Here is a 17136-nt window from a genome sequence, read left to right as displayed (position 1 = left end):
CTACAAAAATACAAATCTCAAACACAGAATTAAAAATCACATGACATTTACTAATTGCTAATTTAATCAGTAAGGGCCAAGGCAAGAAATTTTCTAAGATTTAAGTACATTGCATGCCAACAGGTAAGACACAGAGAAATTATATTTCAAAGTACTAAGCCAGTATCTAAATAAAACTTCTTATGACTTCCTGTACTGGCTCAAAAATGAGTGAACAGCGGATGGGGGGCCCCTCTTAAACTATATCTGTATGCTGGTTATGAAATCCAGTACCAAAGTAACACAGAAGACTCAATTTTCCTCTACCACTATGGACAGCATTCTAAGAGAAGTTGAAACTAAAGGTCACAGACGATTTCATTCCTCCATGGCTCAGTTTTTGTTCCATGCTGAATGTATCAGCAAGGGTGTTTATAATGAAGAGGGTTTTTTTGTTTGTTTTTGATGCATCCATGAGGAATAAGACTTAGACCACCAACTAATTTCACACAGGCCACCCAAGTATTATTCCCTCAATATCAAAAGCAGAAGTTATTTTTTAAAGCTTTAAAATTTTGCTTTTCTCTACAGTGCTGATTGCAATTTAACACCACCAGAGATACAAGAATTCTCCTGTAAATCAGAGCAGCGGAGTCCTGCATGAAAGCAAGGACTATTTAAAGACAAAACACAGAGCCATGATGGAATCCATGCATTCCAAACAAGGTTGACATCATGGTACAGTTCACCCCAGAGAGTGAGTTTTCCATGCCCCAGGCACATGCTCAACTGCCTTTTATCAGCACTATTAGTCATTAGCATGACAGCAATATAGGATGAAATCAGCATCCGTTACATCCCATAGTTACCTTAAATGCCATCCAGCCAGTGAAACACAGATGCCTGGAAAATTACTTGGAGCAATATTGAGCTTGCGTTTGTGCATTTTTCAATTGATGCAAACACATTAAGACAGTTAATCAATTACAAGTCAAAATCCATTCCCTCTATTATTACTGAATGCAACTTTGTTCAGGTAAAAGCATTATGTTGAAATACTTGAACTGAACATCAAGTGTATAAATTCTGAGCAACAAGAGCAAAACAAACTCCTCCAAGGAGTTTGCCTGTTTCAGACATAAACCTCTGTAGCTTTAAAAGATGTTTCAGCTATTTTCCTAATCAATTGCTCTCTTCTTCCAGAAGTTTCCAGGTAATGCAGTATGAAAATTTGACTGTCCATATTTTCCATTACAGTGATTAGCATATGGATAAAAGACTTGGCCAATCACAGCTAATTTGATACTCTACACTAAAACCATAATGTGGAGTATTTTATATAAAAAACAAAAATTGCACCTTTTCATTAAGCTGCTGCTTTTTCCTTATTTGTGTCACACAGATGAGACACGGGATAAAATATTTGATTTACAACCTGTACATCAGCCATCCCCACTTGTCCTGCATGGATGAGGATCATATCCTGAAGAGAGGTTCAGTCATAATTTAATAGCTTTAAGATGAATCACTTTCATGTCAATATTACTGCATGGCTTTTTTATCCAAACTTGATTTTCTTCTCAAGGAGATCACAGGTGAAGCATATCATGGGTTCCACTGTATCTCTGAAATGACCAACACCAAAAAGACTGCCTAGGGCTGATCCTATGGGAAAACCCCACGTTGCAGATTCTTGTCATGGCCTTCAGCAGCAGCTGACAGATGAGGGTAATGGATTATATTTTCTTCTGACTCAGAGATGGGGTAACTGAGAGGTGTTCTAAAAACTTTTATTTTATTTTTAGAATAAAAATCAGAATCTGCACCAGCCGCTTTTCCTCAGAAGCAATTTGATGTATTTCATTCATCTATGTGTGCAAATCCAAAAATTTGCGTTTTAATGTTTTTGCGCTGTAATTTAATATTATTCAGGGGTTTTAATTTGAGAGACCAGCTGACAGCCCTCCTTTAGAGAACTGAACCCAACCTCCAGTGCCCAGCTCCCAAAAACCAATTCTGCCTTATAATCTGCCATAGTTTGACGGCCTAAGGCAAAAAATAAAGAACTTGCTACTAGCTGGAGGCTCTGAAGAACTGCACTGAAAAAAGAGAAACAGAAATACCAACATTTCTAATTATATGTTCCTCCAGAATCAGAAAGGCTCTCTCTTGTTAACAAGACAGATTTAAAATACTTCTGTCACATAGTATTTGGCACAGATGTAGCCATTAGTTTTATGTTATCTTTTTCTTCACAACACCTGACTGTCCAAGTTCAGGCTCCTAAGGTGGGCATCATGACAATCTCTACTCCAGTCTCTTTGCAGCCCTAGCTGCTTGATCAATTTTCCACATATTTTATCCCTGGGGCTGTCCTATTTAATAACAGTGCTCACATACAAACAGAATTGAGATGTGGGGTAAATTGATGACTTGTCCAAAGACACAAATACTTTTTTGCTGAGGAAGCTTCCTGAGTTCTGTATTCACTCTGTAATCCTCCCTATCTGGCAGCATCTCTGAACACATAAAATCAGATTTTCTAAAGATGTACAGCTTGAGCAATATATAAAGTGTACCATGATGATAAGAAATACCATAAAAGTGCAATTATTGCCATACAGAGGAAACCTTGGCTGCTATCCATATAAATGACATCAACAATAACATCAGAAGGATAAGACCATGGTATCAAGATTATAGTTTATGTAATATTTTAATTCTGAATTACATAACCTACTGTCCTGCAACTTGTTTGTAACACCAGTTTTTTCATACCTCAAATAAGAGATGATGAAACACTGAAAACAGATTATGTTTTGCTGCATAGTCAGGTGGCTGCTGAAACTTTATCAAGATTTTCACATTTCTTACTTGCAGAAACAATTAAAAATTTGCTTTGACTCTTTATTTAGTTTTTAAACAAGTGTTTCTGTGCTTTTGGCCCCAGGAACATAAAAATTACCACTAGGCCATAAGCAGAAATAGGAAGCAAAAGCAAGTCTTATAAAATAGTCTTCAGCAAGGTATTTAAATATTTTGATGTATCTGTCTTGAGACAGGCAATATTCAATAAAGGAAGCACTCATTTTGAATGTTTGTCACCACCTGTAATGGAAATGCATGATGGACACGAGTTGCTTAGGTTTTTTTCATTCAGAAGATTAATGTGGTGGGGAAACTAGGTGCAAAGTGAAATTCTGTAATGCGTACTGATATTTAGGTGAGAACACCTGAAGCCAACCAAATTAGTAACTGGATATTTCTTATACTTTAGCACCTTATACTTAAGAGGTAAAACTTATTCTGCCTAGGAATATTCCAGATAGGCTAAATGATAAGCTAGACTTAAAATGGCAGGTAACTTGGCCATTTAAACATAAGAATTTATATTTACTCAGTATTAATAAATATGCAACCATTATCAACTGTAAGGAATCCTCATTTTTCTAATGCAATGTATCAAACACTGACATTTTCCAGGCACTCATGAAAGTTTTTCAGTAATAAATTATTTCTTTAAATTACAAAACATACATATATACGTATGCATGTGTTTATATACACACACTTTTTTTGACTGATGAAAAATTTAGTCTAAATTTTCTTCATATTTACAGTGTTAAGATTAACTTTTGGTTTTGTAATTGAGTGGTCTTTTAACAAAAATATCTCCTATTTAGTATGTTTTTCCTATGGATTCTGTTTATCTCCTCAAAAGCAAAATGCACAAGTATTTTGGATTGGCAGTTCCATGCATCGTTATTTCTACATAAAGGCCAATTTATCCCGAGAACTTGGAATAAAACACAAACATTACAATTTGCAATTATTTTTTTTCCTGCTAAGGGTCAACTCCAAATAATAGACAGCCACAGCCTCTCTGCCACAGTAAATTCATGACTTCTCCCCAGAGCAATTACATATTTCAGCGGTCTTTCCAAAACAAACCAAAGAGGAAAATCCATTCTGCAGTTCAACTCATTCTGTCATCTATGTAAGGACTTTTACTTATCCTAACTACAGCAAACTATAGAGAGCCCAGCAAGGATGGATTTGCAGGAAATTACAGCTCCAAATACCGATCTCCAAGTAAGAATCAGTTTTGTCAGGGCAGGGACTTCAGATTTTGGCCCGCCTGCACTTCTGGAGGCAAAGCTGGCAGGAAGTGGAAGGGGAAGCAACGCACTTGGGGCTGGGATAAGCTGCTCAGCAGGAAGCGAGGGAAGACAGTCACGGGCCAGTCAGCAAGATAATGAATACAATCCAACCTCACAGCAACAAGGAGAAAAAGAAGCTTGACTTTGATTTTTAGCTCCAAATTCAAACAATGGGATTAATGGTAGTCTGCTGTTTTCCTCCCATTGTACCAAGGCACAAAACAAGCTTTGTTTGGTTTAGCGAGAGAAGACACTGCTTGTGTGCACTGGTACCCAGAGCTGTGCATAATCAAGCCCTACACAAAGAAGTACAGGACAGGTTAAGGCTTTAGTGCCTATAAGAGGTAGGATTTCCACAAGAACCTAAGTGAGTTAGGGGGCTATATCTCAGGTAAATTAAGGAACATAAGGAGGAAAAGCCTTATACTGACACTCATTTCTGTGGATAGGTGTTTGCTTCAAAAGACCGTTTGCCTGAGTGCTCCAACTTTTCCATTGGCTTCACTGGAAAGAGCTACCAACAATAGCAACCAAGTGAAAAAAGAAATAAAAAACATATTTAAAAAATAATTTAAAAAGTCTTTCTTCACAATTACTGAGGTTTTGTACCCATTTCTTAGAAAATGACTGTCTAAAATGCTACTACTTGCACAGCTATGCAAAAGTAGCAGGAAATTTCCAAAAAGAGAACACTAGAACAATCCTTTTAAATTGCAACTACATAATCTTTAACAGCACATTCATGTTCTGCTCATCTGTGATTAATGTACACCAACTGAAGTCCATCCTCAGCTGTTATTTGAGGAAGGACTATGTGGGAAAAGAAGGAAAATATTTAGTTGGGTGCTATAAAAATAGGAAACTAGCAATAAAACTTATATCCTACTGAATTAACAATGCCATTATTTAACTTTATTCTGAATAATCCTTAACAGAAACTTCCATTTTCTAACTAATTAAAAACCCCAACCATATGTCTCCCAGAAACAGAGAGAAGAATGAATAAAAGAAAACCTAACATCAATACCATAAAACTGCAGAAATAGATTCCAGATGTTTAAAAGGCAGATTCTTTCCTTAGTCTCTCTAAAGTAGGTATGAAATTGGAAGGTTGGATTCTTTCCATGTTGTCTTCCAAGTATCTTATTGATGTAAAATTGTTTCTGTGGAACTGGGCTGCCTTCATTACAATCACAAAAGAAATACTGTGTGCCTCATGCTATCCAAATTGTTCAGACCGGAAATGCTACAACAATTTCAGTCTAAAATGTGCTATGGAAAATCCAACTCTCTTTCAGTCTTTCATGCAGTTGTCCTTCAATACCAGAAATGTTGGAAGTAGCAGTATTGTTAGAAGGAATCAGTATGAAACTATCATGTAAATACAACCTTGAGTGATGGTAGCTGTGACTTCAACAGCATCTGGTATTCCTGATTCAGAAAAAGAATTTGGTAACATGATAGTTCCATTTTAATACTTTATATGGTTAAAAGAGTTTGGGCAGAGAAATTAAGAAGATACAAGTTCTCAGATACAATTTTATAGCCTGTGTGTCCGCCATATACACAGCAAAGGAAAACTGCTTTGACTACTCTTACTATGTACTGAATTAGCAATCAGGAGTCTTGTTCCACAGGAAAAACAGTGTATGAACACTGCAGAGAAACTGTGTAGAATGTATTGGAAAGTATTCATTGCACCAGCTTTTCACAAGGTTACTTGTAAATTACTTTCCTCTAAAGGCAGAAGCAATGAAATTAAATACTCTCCAATGCTTTCCATAGTTCTTTCTGCGTAGATAAGCTGGCACAGAAGAAAGAGGTTTGTATTCCCTAATCCAAATATTTCACAGAGTTCCTATTCTCAGTTTGTCAGAAAACACTGTGCCTGACAACTGAAGTGATTTGTCCTGTCAGAGGCAAGAGTTCCAATGATGCCTGCTGAGACCCAGTAAAAAGCCTCAGAAACAGGGGCTCATGCTATTTCACAGCTCATAGCCCAAGTCAGCCTTTCTGCTGCAATACAGAATTACAAAGCTGTAAGTAATGGTGCAAAGAAACAGAAATATGAAATGCTGGACCACATCCTATGTGGCAAATGGCTTGGCTATCCTTGTGAAAACACTGTTAGCTCCTTTAGAGAAGGCATCAAACAAGGTATTACTGTACGTGTGAAGTCTCCCTCCCCTTTTCCCAGTCATAAAATTAGGAAAAGTACTTGAACAGCATAGGATATTGTTACATAACTTAGTCAAACATTGAAGCACAGATAAGGGAAATACTTAATCTACCTAAGGAAGCTAAATAACTTTTAGTGAGGTACATATTCTTCTGAAATGACCCTGTCAAATCCTCCAAAGCAGTATCTTAACAAAACAAGAGATGAAATTTCTGGTACTGGTTGTATCTCACAAAGACTACATGAGTAAGTCAAATATTTCTTATATAAGTTAGATGTGTGACTTTCCCTAAGTAGTCAGACTTTATGCTCTCTAATAATAAATACCTGGAATGAAAGCGATTATTTAAAACAAAAACAACAAACCAAAAAACAAACTATAATTAAAGATTTTTAATCTTCAAATCCTGAAATCATTAGTTAGTAGAGTCTTCTATAAAATCATAGAATCATTTAGATTCAAAAAGACCTTTAAGATGTTGCATCCAATCACTAAGCCAGCATTGCCAAGTCCAGCACTAAACCATGTCCCTAAGTGCTACATCTACAGGTCTTTTAAATACCTCCAGGGATGGTGACTCAACCACTTCCCTGGGCAGCATATTTTGATGTACAATTATTTCCTGATATGCAACCTAAACCTCCACTAGCACAACTTGGGTCAGTTTCTGTTTTGCTGTGATTTTCATAATTTAAAATCAGATTTGAAATCCAGTACACCATCACACATTGGGGAAAAAAAATCCAAAAAACTATTTTTTATTAATGGTTTTATTAATGGTTTTATTAATGGGCTTTATTAATGGGCTTTATTAATGGGCTTTATTAATGGGCTTTATTAATGGGCTTTATTAATGGTTAATTTGTCACTGGCAAATTTAGAAGTTTAACTACTGACTAATAACTCCTGCATTTGTACACACAGTATTGTATTCACTAAAATGCTCTGAGAAAGGATTTTTAAAAAGGACCTGACTATAATTTAATAACTACTGACAGCAAAAAGATTTTAACAATAATGAATCCTTAAAACACATAGCATCTCCTCCAACCTAAATTTCCTAATGTGAAACAGGGATAAATGCATTTTTTTAACTGCAAGTTCATTACATTACCAAGTGTACTTTCTAGTCTTTCAATTACGGGTGTGCAGTTAACTCAAGAGAAGATATAAATCTAAATCTCAAGTCCTTTTCCAGTCTTTATAAAGCTCTTTCTTTTAAGGAATGCTTCTACTTATATTTACAGCACAATAGACTGACACACTCCAGTATTCCAGAGAAGTTTGTTAATGCACTGAAGAACCTTGCCCAAAGTCAGGATGGCAGATGTACAAATCACTTCAGTTATGGGGTTTAACCAGACAATTCCAGATTCAAAAATGTTATTATAAAATGGGTTCATTATTTTTATATAATATTTAGCATTAATATTATCTTGCCTGAAGTACTGGATTTACACAAGTCGCAAAGCATATTTAATAGAATAACTAAATATTTCTGTTCACTCCAAAAACTCTGAGCACACAAAAGCCGCATGCTCTAAAACGAACATCTGCCATTGTGGATATTCACAAAATCTGCTACAACTATGGAGTGTGTAGAACTATAGAAAAAAGCTCTTAGAATTCTTTATAAACTTTACTTTTCTTCAAAAACACTTTAAAGCATTTAAAAGTAAATAAAAACTTCTTTAGTCCACAAGCTGTTCTAAAACCAAAGTTAATCAGATATTGAAACTCCAGTTGTAGTTGAAAAATTAAAATAACTCCCATTATTTAAATTTTACTCCCTGTATTTGCAGCCAATGAGACCTTTTTATTCCTCTTTTTTCTCTGTTCAGTAGGTATCGTGTGTGATTCTCATGCTGACATTTACAAAGCACTGAAATACTTGTGAACTCTGCTTCTGAATATAATATTAAATATAATGCTAATTGAACACATGGCAGTGCTCTGCTGGTTTACTTAGTCAACTGAAATGCAAAGGACTATTTTTGTAAAACTAAGACCTCTCCCCCTGAGGCAAGCATCAAACCTGATCCTTAAATTCTGACCTCTGCCTGTGAAGCCCTCTTTAGATGAGAAGACAGTTCCACAGGAGATACCTGATTTTTACCAAGCCCCAAATAAAGTCCTGACACAGGATTACCAGGAGAACTGGACTGGTAGATGGGCACTCTTTCAAACAGAACACAGGATGATTTCAGGTCTTTGTCACTTTATAGTTAAGTATTACACCTATTACAGCTATTATATCTAGGATTTGAGACCAAAGTCTGAAAGTGATTTTGCATTCACACAGTTTCATTTTTCTGAAGTCTAAAAAGGAAAGAAGTTCTTTCTTCCTTTCTTGCCTTATGGTATTGCTGTGCAAATGTAAACAATTGCATTGCTCTGAAAAGGAGAGGTACAGCTGCTTCCAGCATTTAGGCAGAGGTGAACAAATACCCTGGGTCACTTTTATCTACTACAGACTTTTACGTATTACAGAATGTTCATGAATTGCAATGGAAGATGTTTCCTTTAAATAGTCCCATTCCCAGCACAGCAGACTTCCATGGTGAAGTTAAAAAATGCTGTATTGAAGATTTTTTGAAAACACTGAGTCTAATAAAGAAGGAAAATACATGCTTCAAAATTCACTGGAAAGATCCAGTTTCCAGGTACGGAACTGGGAATTGTAACAGAAATAAAAAGGAGTATTTCTCAGTGTTCCTTTATAATACTGTAACATAAGATTTTTTTTAAAAATCTCCTCTGTCTTGGAGGACAAAGCCCTGCTGGTGCAACCTGGAGTTATTAAAATTCCTCAGATTTATTCAGGTTGTGTATTTTGACCTTGATGCTGATATTATTTGACCATTTATCAATGCTTAAGCTTAGAGTGTGTGCATGTGTGTAGATGTTACAGAAGCATAGTTTCTTAGAAATATACCTCATCCTTACTATACAAGAATTCAAGGATCTACACAGCATGCAATAGGTGCAAGTCTAAAGTATCTGGCAGTTTCTTTGCTAAAGCTGTCAGTACACATTAAAATCTATATTTTACATTATTCTTGACATCTATCATATATAATTAACTTTTTAAATCAATACATGGAAGACATATGGCAGAAATAATGGAAGCAAACTAAATATAATAAAATTTAAAAAAAAAGATGAAGTAGCAGGCAGGGCTTAGACAATGTATCTCAGCTTGCTGTACTGCCCTTAGTATAGCCCTTCTAAAAATTCAGACAAATATTGAGAGGGCTTAATCTTCCTTTTTGGACTTTGCAACTTCCTTTTAAAAACTCTAACTTGCAAGTGATGCAAGGTTTATGCAGTCATTTTTAATTCCAGAGACTGCCTTTTACAGAGGCAAAACAGTTTTTCCCACCACAGGTACAGACTGTTCATGAAAAGCCTCACATAGTTTAACTTTTCAAGACTATACTTAAAGAATACAGATCTTGGACACTCCAGTTGTTTAGATGACTAAAATTTATATCTTAAAAGCAGCAGTAGATTTTCAGGCTATGTTCAAGGCAGTAGATATTTGGTTGATGATACTCATAGAACAAGTAAATTTTCATAATCCAACTGATGTGTGGAATAGCCAGGAACATGGCTAGACCTGTCTTTAATGTGTCTATTTCCTTATTTATCCACTCCTGATTGATTAATCAGAAAAGATTACACCAAGACCTTTTACCTCAATTACTCTAACAATAAACAGGTTTCATTATTGTTGGGAAAGAAGGGTGAAAAGGGAAAACATCTATTCAGAGCATATTACTGCACCAGCAAAAGTGTAGAGCAAAACACTAATAAATCATTAAGAGTAGAGGTTATGCATTTTATGAAGTACAACAACAACAAAAACAAAACCCAAAATTCTAATATATGCATTTTCCACATCACGGTATGCAGTGAGTGTTGGACTCACCCATGTTGACACAGATTTCAAGAAACATATCTGTTTCAAAACTTGCTACTAGTTGATGTTTCACTTATGTATGAAAACACCACTATAGCTTTCAGTGTGATACATTTCTCCCATTTTCTTCAAAAAACACACTAGGCATAAGCACTTATAAAATTGAACATTCCTATTCCAAAGGCCCTTCATGATTTTGTTAAAAAACAAACCAAAACATATGGAAATCAGAGCTTTTACTACATAAATGGAAAAGAGTGTGACAGCAGTTAGGAACATGGTATGTACATGAGTTTCAATCCTTTTTCAGCCTAACACAGTTTTCCTTAAGCAAGTACAAACTCTTCCAGTACAATATGAAAGTGCCTTTAAGCCAAATTTTCTATCTAAGTCTTGCTCCCTGCAAAGCATTTATTTTGGCAAGTGGCTAAAAGTCTGCCAAGGAAAGGTCGCTGATCTTTGCCTGAAAAGCTCAAGCCAGCTTTATACAGTAAGGGCTTAGTACAAACACTCAATGCTTACCAGATGTTCAATCAGCTAACTGGATACAATCCAAGGGATGGCTATAAATCCACGGAGAGATGTTCCTTATGAAGGCATTTGCCACACAAAGTTAAATTTATATAAGCACCCTTTGGAGAAGCTCTACACTAAGCAGTGCAGTTTAAAAGGCTCACACACTAACAGACTGAACTGTCACCAAGTGCTGATTTGTGTGTGCACAGATACCTTTAAAAGGAAATTTGGGGTTCAACTGTTCAGGGTTCAGCTGGGTTAACCTGTAAGGTTCATTTTCCCAAATAAATGACCATGCCATTAGTCAAGTCAGTGTCAACTGGCAAGAGTCAAAAACTTAACACGGACTCAGACTATTAGTTCCCAGGTCCTCTTCTCAGGCTTTCCAGTTACTGTCACTTGGGTAAAAACACAAAAATATCTGCTCTCAGATACTGTGCTACCAACAGGTGAAATTTTGTCTCAGAAGAAATTCATCACCTACAGCACCAACAAGCAAATACACACCAGAGTCAGGTATTGACTTATCAGTCACTTATCTACTGACATTAACATATTCTAACAGATTGGGGGAAATAAGAGATTTATTTAGAGTGGTTCATTTGAGATGAGAAAGTTGCTTTGACTGAGCAATGCAACCTAAAAATCTCCATATTAGTATAAATGCAATTCTTGTGAAGTGCTTTTAGTGAGTTTTTAGTTTCATTGGTTGGTTGGCTTAAAAAACTAAAAAAAAAACCAAAAAAACTAACTAGTAACTCAATATCTGGATGGTTAAAGATTTCTTACAGTTGTAAAAAAAAAAAAACATAAAAGAGATTAATAATGTCAAAAAGAGAAAAAAAACTGGAAAAAAATTTCATTTTTGTAATAAGCATCCACACATCAGCACTGATGTATTTTATGTTAAAAATCAAATAAGACTCAAGAGAAAAAGCATATTAGTAGCAGCTTTGCATTATCCCTCCTAAGAAAAGAAAATAAAGGCATAGCAGAGGGAGAAAACTTGCAAATCAGTTTGTTTTGTTTCTTTTATTTTAACCTTTCCCCTCAGTTATAGTTTGAATGAGTGCTGATCTGATATTGAAGAAATGAAAACCTGAATGGGGAAAAAAAAGTAATTCCCCAAACTGTATCTACACAAAACCAAATCTTCAAAGGAAATAGGTTCTCAGTTGATGTACTACATAAGGAATTTTGAATATGAAGATTGTGGTTAAGTTTGCTGTTGTTAAATTTTTTTGTTGTTTTTCTCTTAAAGCATGGAAGCCAGCAGAAGGAAAGACAGAAAGTCATTGTAGCCATTGATCCAAGCTACGAATAAAAATGTGAAATTATGCCTTTAGGTTGAAGTCCTTCTTACTGAGACTAAACAGAGCAGAGCAACCAATGTGTGCCTGGTTTTTCTGACTATTTTGCTTTACAGTAAGAAGAGAGAAAAGCTATACAACACTGACACTTCAAACTCTGTATGTCCCTGAGCACACAATATTCCCAAGAACTTCTAGGGGAAGCTGCATTTGTAGAAGAGCTCTAACTTGCAAACCCACATGAGTCAAGTGACTGAAGATAAAAACCACCCAGCTAGCACTGCCAGTTCACCACTGTCCTGTTCACATAGTTTCTGATTGTTTTAACTCCCAGCAAAAGCCCCAGCCTTGAGTCTAAAAATGTAATGTTCAGGTGGCTGGCTGAGTCTCAATAAATAGTTTCCCAGATGTCAAACATTATCCTTACTTCACAGATAGTTTACATTTTACCACTACAAGACCCCTTGCCCCAATGCCACAACAGATCTTTTTGTGCAGATCCTTTCTGCTTCACCTACAGCTTTTCCAGAGCGACTTATGTCCCCTCTGAGAGATCCATACTCTGCCTAAACCACTGACTCTCCCCAGACTCCCTAGGGGTCTGCCTAAGACATTTCCAACACTCAGCTTCTCAAACATTAACATACAGAGAAAAGTAGGAACGTGTGTGAGCTGAATGCTCAATCAAATTCTGGGGAGCAAAATAAGAGATAAGGTTTTTAATTATAGCGAATCTATAATGACTGTGACTTTTTCCGTGTGTTTACCATAAGTGAACGGGTTATTAAAAAAAAGGTTCTTCATCCATAAATTTGGAACAAACCTGAGAATTCTTTTACTGCTTGTTCAGCGCCCCAAGATCAGCAGCTGATGGCTACAAGGAACTGACAAACAAACAGCCTGTCAAAGTTGTATTTGCAATAGAAGATATTAGTGAAAGAAATCACTACTCTTCACTACCACAAATTCCTGAAACAACCAAGCAAAAATGCTCCCTGATTCAGACTTTGAGATTTCTCATTAAGCACCTTCCACTGTTCTCTGTTCAAACAGTGCCTGGCACAAGCAGATCTCATTCACTGAGCCCTTGTAGCACAAGAAGCATAATTAATGATGACAATGACAACTACAAGTACTTCAAGGAAAAGCACTGCTAAAGAGATATATTATGAATTGTAGAGAAAGTTTGTATCCTGTGGGATATTTTCTATGAACAGATTTTTGCAAAAGGATGCTGCAACACGGAACAGAAATGCAATTTTTCTTGCTGTATCAATTCTACCGAAGTTGAATGCCTGCAACAAATCCTCTGGATATTTTGATTAACAAGCAGTATGTATGTTACAGATCTATCAAGTATGGGACACAAAAATGGCATTAAGAATCATACACTGCTTCTACTAATACTTTTTTCATGCAGACCTTCTCTTCTGACATGCCAATCAACAATAACCATATTTGCAAACCTGAGAGCCTAATGAGCTAGAAGAACTTGAAAACTTCCTACAAATTCATATATTTTGAATGACATGTTAAATACATAACTTGGTGTTGACTTCTAAGGATTTTTTTTGCTATTTCAATAGGCCAGAAAATAAATGTAAACAAAATGTTTTCCATTCACAAAATACCATGACTTCAGCTAGCAAGCTTTTTTGTAAAATATCACCTTATGTTCTTCATCTTGGGCAACTTTAGTATCTTACAAGCAGATTAATCTGGAGATGAATGTATTAGAAGCTGTGATATTCATCTGCCCACTCAAAAATGGGCAATCTGTGATTGTACAGAAGGACAATTCCAGAATGCAAATTGGAATATCTAACAATGATAAATAATCATTACAATTGATTAGACATAGAACATAGAAAAATAGTTCTTAAATTTGTATTACATGTTACCTATAATAAACACAGTTAAGAAAAAAAACAAACATGTCAAGGTCATTCTGAAGTTGTCCACAGGTGATTTAATATTGACATATTTCAAATAGTAACTTAACACTTAAGTTGGCAGAAAGCTACTGTAAGTAACTGTCTATATTTGTATCCCACACAAGCCAGCTATTTCAAAGAAAAAAGAAACCTTCAATGACAAATGCAGCAGGCAGGTCACAAGCTGTTATATATAGCAGCACCTGTCTTTCAGTACATATAAAACTGACTTTGCTGAAAATGTTTCTAATCATTCCTCAGGCAATTTACCTCTCTTATCCATTTGTGGGCCATCTGTTACTCCAGTTTGTAAATCAAATCACCGAGTCACTGTATTAGTTTAACTTTTAAACTTTAGCCTGCATTTGGATCTTAATCAGCTACACTGGAGCTCTTAAGTATTTCTCAAATAATTCAAAAAACTTTACTTACAAAGCTCTGTAAGAACTAAAAGAAAAATAATGAAAAAATAGATGTAAAGACACTGCCAAAGCACGTCAGTAACAAAGTTAGTGAGTGCACTTCAGTATAGAAATAGTGCATACGATACAGCAACACTGAATTAATATAGAAAATCAATAGGATCTTGCACAACAAGCAGCACTGAAGAAATGAATAAGGCAGCAAGTCTTGCAGATCCTCCTGTTCACTGACAGACTGATACACAGACACATCCTTCTCCATAGCCCAGGCAGAAGCTCAAGATACAAGACCCAAAACCTGTGCAGCCACAAGATCCAGTTTGCAAAGTAAGAGAATAAATACAATGGATCTTTTCCAAGCTAATTCCTTTTTACAAACACCAGCCCACTATAAACTTTGTTTTTCTTATAGCTGCATACATAAAGGGGTCACCAAATGTTTACTTAACAGCAGACTTGAGTGATTATATGCTTTGCAAGACTGACAAACTACTCTGGTACAATAACAACTGCAGCCACCCACATTTTGATTTGGTTTCCCAAAAGTAAGCTATCAGAAATGCTTAAAGATGCTATGTCCTTGCATATGGCACAGTACATATCTATGGACCAAATTCCAACAAATCTATGTAACAAATTCCAGCTCATACTGTTGGTGTGTCAGGTTCTGAGAAGTCACATTTGCTTGTCTGACCAAAGGGATTTGTTTTTGAAATATCCCTTAAAGTTCTGGGCAGGCAGTTCTTTAAGCACTTTAAAACACTTAAAGGAACCCAACCAAATTATGATTTTTTTTTTAAATTATAAATAGAACTTTATTGATTAACTGTTGCAGTTAACTGCTCCTGAATAACTGTTGCAGTTATTTCAGGCTGTGACCAGACACCTTAGTGCATGTCTACATTTGGGAAGGTTCTATGGATACAGCTGCTTCCATTCACAGAAAACAAATATAGATTTACTCTAAATGCACAGGCCCCTTTTAAATAAAGTCAACCTACAGAAGGTAAATAACCCTGCAGATCAGTTCTGGCAAAGGAAGTGTAAAGATGTGACTCATAGGTGTTACAGAAATACTGCTTACATAGCTTCAAATGAGGAATTAAAGAGACTTACTTTAAGAGCTGTTTTCTCACCCTCTTCCTATGTCAACATCACCAAAATGGTAAATTATTTTGCAGAACTGATTTGGAAGCACAATATGGAAACCTTCATGTTTTAGCAGAAAAATTTAAATCCTAACTTTTGAGAACATCACCTTCTGTGTGAAAAACAGTTTATTTAGCATTTTCTTTTCAGTATGTGGGCTGGACAGTTCCTACTACAGAATTTACAGAAGATTGCTAAAATAAATAGTTACTCACTATCCCTATCAGTGCAGAGACAAACATTCAGAAACTATAAGGAGTTTCCAAAACAGGATTAGTGTAAAAAGGTGATGATAAAAACACTCCTCTTGGGATTGCTGTTGTTCCTGTAAGGGCTTTTTGTGTAGCTTGCCTTCCACTTCTCAGACTTTAGCATTTTTGTTTTCCAATCTTTTTCTGCTTTAAAGATTAGAACTGAATGGAAGCAAGTTCTAGAAAATTATTTTTTTCAGAATAAAACTAAACTCCCTGAAATTTGAACAATCCATTGGAAACTTCAAGTAGCACAGCCAGCAATTCTACTGTTCTTTCTCTAGCTCCATGTAAAAATATCGGCCAGATGCTGATATTGGTATGCTAGGGTGGCTCAACAAGTCTGTCTCTGCCTAGGGAAAGGCAGAAATGTTCCTTACCTGCCTTTGTAATCTGCCAGATTTCCATCTGTTCTGCACACCTTAGCCACACAAGTCCATGAATGATTCAGCTTAGACAAGGGGGAGAGGAGGAACAGGAATCACGTGCTTTTGTTGAGGAAGTCAACTTATAAACTGTTTTCATTGTTTTGCCATACAAATGCAAATAGTGCAGAGGGATAGGCAATCTGGCAGCTGGGACTAAGTGGCAATTGGATTTTAAACGGTATTTAGTAGCAACATAAGCTTACTTTCATTTTATATACCAATTTACTCATATAAAGGCTTGCTTGGAAAATTAGGACTTTTGCCTTTTAGAGGCAGTATAGTAGACAACAATGCTTTTGTCTATATCAATGGATTGAACTAATCTTAAGTCAATTCTACCAAAAAGAACTTGGGTATCTGTCTGAAAAAGCTTTTAGGAGTGCCAAATAACTGAAGCTACACTACTTACTGCTGGTAACTAGAAACCTGCTTATATAAAACTGGAGAAACAAGTCAAATTTTCAGTACACAGCATTACAAGACAAGAGTGGTTGGTGAGTATATAGTACATTTTTACAAGAAACATGCAACTTGATTGCTTCCTTCAGTTAAAATTGTTGCTACGAGTATTTCTATTTTCATAAATTACCAATTTTCCCTCTCCAAAATTCCAGGTGAAAGAGTGATACCCATTTGTGCATCATGAAAAGAATACTATGTACTCTTGCTATTCACAGTGACAACTGGATTGCAAAAAACCAAGATCCTGGTTCAGAAATATGGCCAAGAGCAGCAATCACTTCAACCAACCCATGCCACTCAAAAGTGATGCTCTTATTATAACCTTATATTCCTTTAATATTCAAGAAATACAGATTAACTAAAATGAACTAGCACACTGAAATTCATAAAATACCTCACAGATTCATTATCTTTACCTACATG

At 35.9% G+C, this 17136-nt stretch overlaps 1 protein-coding gene across 1 annotated transcript in view; it reads right to left on the bottom strand.

Moving 5' to 3' along the window:
- The window catches only part of PRKCE (protein kinase C epsilon), a 287618-nt gene that overhangs the window by 167188 nt on the left and 103294 nt on the right, over positions 1–17136 (bottom strand). The gene's annotated exons all lie outside the window — the stretch shown is intronic.

Source organism: Camarhynchus parvulus, chromosome 3, assembly GCF_901933205.1.
Source record: "Camarhynchus parvulus chromosome 3, STF_HiC, whole genome shotgun sequence".
Classification (NCBI taxonomy): domain Eukaryota; kingdom Metazoa; phylum Chordata; class Aves; order Passeriformes; family Thraupidae; genus Camarhynchus; species Camarhynchus parvulus.
This window is presented reverse-complemented; position numbering and strand designations above follow the sequence as displayed.